Raw genomic sequence first — 3,775 nt, forward strand, 5'->3', positions numbered from 1 at the left:
TATAGTAAATAAGCACAGAATCTAGTGGGAATGGGCCCAAAGGCAGGCGACCTGCGGTGAACCTTCCCTCTGTGGCGGAACAGCCAGGTGGCTTTCTATGGCCAGCGCTGCATTTTCAATCCCTCCTCCTTATCAAATCCGAGGGCGCTTTGCACTGAGTCCCAGGGAAACTCATTTGAATTTCGCTACTAAACCTGCAGTCACCCATCAGGACGCGAGGTGGCGATCGGGAGTCAGACAGGTGAACGGCCGACGGAGCTCCGAAAGGCCGCGGGGGCGGCGGAAGCCTCTGATTGCGCAGCAGAAAGCGGGAGGGAAGACACCTGCTCCCCGGCGGCGTCTGTGCGCGCGGCACTGCGTGGGCGCCGTTCCCCGATGATACCGTGCGTGACCCACAGCGCCCCTGAGAAGTGGACGCGAGCATTTCCATTTTACAGGACAGGAGAGCAGGCTTAGAGATGTAAAATAACCTGTTAGAGGTCACAAAACTAGAAGTCGCAAGCTGGGGTTTGAACCAGGACTGGGCGGTGACAGAACATAGGAAGAAAAAAGGGGAGATGGGCGGGGGATTTAAAAAGTAGCACTGTCTTCTCGAGCATTCAGCCACTCAGCGTCTCATTACACTGGTCTCACTGACGCCTCTTGGCAGCCTGTGAATGGGCACTTCACAGAAACACCAGTGCCATGAGCCCCAACGGGGGCCCCAGGAGTGAAGTAAAGGGCGACGGGGCTGGCAGCCCCCACGCAGCCCAACAGACCCTTCTCCGGGAAGAAGGACGGCGTCAGAGCAGCCCCACCCTCCCCAGGACGCCCTCTGGACACATGCGGGGCGGAGGACACTTCTACCAGGGGGAGGCCGATGGTCACTTCAGTATGCACTGTGCGCCCTGGATGCTTCCAGAGCAAGGGGCCATAGGTCACAAGTGGGATCCCCTTCCCCACGGTCAGTATTTCATTCTGACCATTTCAGGTACTGAGCCCCACCGGGCCTTGTGGGGTGGGAAGCAACTGATCTGACAGTGCGACCCGCTGCACACCCTTCAGGCCAGGGAAGCTTCCCGGGAGCTGACTCCTGTGACACCAGCCTTTCTTTCCCCCTTCTCCGAGGCTGAGAGACAGCAGATATGTGACCACAAGGGCTGTGCCAGAGGAGCATCGGGGAGTGGGTGGCAGGAGCTTGTCCCTGCTAGGCAGCCAGGGCACCTTCTAGCGTCACCAGTTACAGGGATGCGCGCAGCCATGCGCCTCGCCGCAGGGGGAGCCCTGGAGCCCGTGGCCAGGTCATAGGCAGGAGGTGAGAGGAAAGGAGGGCAGAGAGGCTTCCGTTTATCAAGGCATTAAAGTGCCAACAAATATATAAGGGCTAATAAAGGGCTAATAAAGCCCTTTATTGATTAAGCTAGTTTGAGTCTCTGTCACGTGTCCTAGTCACCGAGGAGTGATGACTAAAAACCCACCTCATCTCACAGAGTTATTGGGGTAGTATTTCCCCAAAATAAAAAGCTTGTTCTCAGCAGAGCACAATAGTGACCTCTACATCTCCCCTCAATTCTGCAGTACCACATATTCCCCCACTTTATTTATATGAGTATGGTCTGTGAAAACTCTGTGTGTGCACAGATTTTGAGTTGGTATTTAAGAGATGTTATTTGGAGACATTGTCTCTGCAGACTACATCCAACGGTATATTGTCAGAGATTTCTGGAGAACAAATGAAAATGATGATTGTTGGTATAAAATACACAAGGGACAGCATATATCATCTATCATCACTGTGAAAGAGGTTCTTCCCATCCCAGCTGTTGTGGCCATGAGCACCTCCCTGATGTGGGTTCCCTCCTGTTCCCCCCATACAAAGTGGGGGACGTAGCTCTGGTTCACTCACAGCGGGAAGTTGGAGGCTGTGCTGCAGGGACAGGCAGTGGGTATTTCATACACAACAGAGTTCAATTGAAAAAAAATTATTGGTGTTGAATTAATAAGCAAATAATCAGGTTATACCCATCACAAAAATGTCCACATGCCGAGTGATTGTGACAAGGGCAGAAAACTGGAATCATGCTCTACAAAAACAAAGCGAAGCTGCAATTCTGCAAGAAGGCAACTTACTGCAATTGATCTTTTGTTTACCAAATACCCGCCAATGCTTAGTGATAGTGATACAATGACAGCTAATAGTACTTACCATGATCAGTGCCTTCAGGTATTATCTCATTTAATTGTCACTCAGAAGTTTTGTTCTTATCCTCATTCCATAGATGAAGACACTGAAGCTCTGAGGGGTGAAGGAGCTTGTTCAAGGTCACAGAGCTAGTGAGTGGTAGTTTCCAAGAACAGGTTATCAGTGTAAGCAAGGAACTCTGCCTAAAAGGAAAGCCAGGACGGACACAGACAGGAAAAGCCCCAATGTTTCTGCAATGCTGCCCTTCTGAGGGGTGGGGTAGGCTTACCAGCCCAGGCCCCAAGCTAAGGAAAGCCTCAGAGGGGCCTGAAGGACAGATGGAGAGGCCTCTTCCCAGGGGAACTAGAGTGAAGACTTAGCTGCAGGGCTGGGAGGTGTTGCCCATCCTAAGCTGCTGCCCGGGCAATGGCCAGCAGACTGGTTTAGACATGACAAAACAAGAGAAGCCAGAAGAGAAGGAGACCATGGCCAGAGAGCCACCCTTTCTTTCTTGGCCTGGCCCAGCCATACCATGGGCACAATCTGAGCCCCTCTCACCACTGTCTTGTGCTGTATAGAGGGGGGAAACAGGGCACAGAGTAGTAAGCGATCTCCTAAAATCACAAGGCCAGTTAGCACAGATAGAAAAGTACTTCATAGAGTTGGAAGGGAAGGAAGGAGAGTGGGTTCATTTTCACAGATAAAAGGTTCCCCAGGAAAAGGCACTGGGTAGATTAGGAGCCTAGAAAGTTGGTGAACATTAGGCAGGTCAGGAGAAGAGCAGGAAGGAGTAGGGATTATCCATGGGGAGACCAGATATAGGAGCCGATGAGGAGCTAGGGCTGAGAGGCTGAACAAAGACAAACTGGCATCCCTAGGAGCCTAGCCATACTTCTTGGTATCCAAATCACTGGTGAAGGTGGGAACCTGTCCCAGTCGTGATTCCTCTAAGCCAGGGCTCTGCTCAGGTGATATTTCTGACCACTGAGCAGGAAAATACTAAGACAAACTATTGTGATTTTTTTCCCTTGGAGTTTTTGCTTTATATATAGTTGGCTGCCTTGTTGTTTGGTGCAACAAAGTTCATGATTGCTTTATCTTTCTTCATTAAATATTTTCCTTTGTCCTGTTTAATGTTTTTGGCTTTGAATTCCATTTTGATGATAACTTTGGCATTCCTGTAGTCTTTTTTGTGTACCTTGACCTACCATATCTTTGTCTTTGTCTAGCCCTTTATTTTACTACCAAGATTTACTCTTTTTTAGTAAGAGTAAAGGGTAAATCTTTACTACCAAGATTTACTCTTTTTTTTTTAAAAAGCAGCAAGTAACTGGAGTTAATTTTTTTATTTTCACTATGTTATTTTTGATATATGCACAAAGAAAATATATAACTGATATAAGTTATAAAGCACAATAAAATGAACACCCACAAACCCAACACTAGCCATAAGAATAGAATATTGCCAAAACCATGGAGTCTTCCTGTGTATTTCACCCCATCCCAACTCCCTACCTCATCCCTGATGATAATCACTACCTTATATTGTGTGTTTATCATTGCTTTGCTTTTTAAAAATGAATTTCCCGGCTCGGCGCCTATAGCTCAACCGGC

This window comes from Otolemur garnettii, unplaced genomic scaffold, assembly GCF_000181295.1.
Source record: "Otolemur garnettii isolate 467f Iridium unplaced genomic scaffold, OtoGar3 scaffold00014, whole genome shotgun sequence".
In the NCBI taxonomy this organism is placed as follows: domain Eukaryota; kingdom Metazoa; phylum Chordata; class Mammalia; order Primates; family Galagidae; genus Otolemur; species Otolemur garnettii.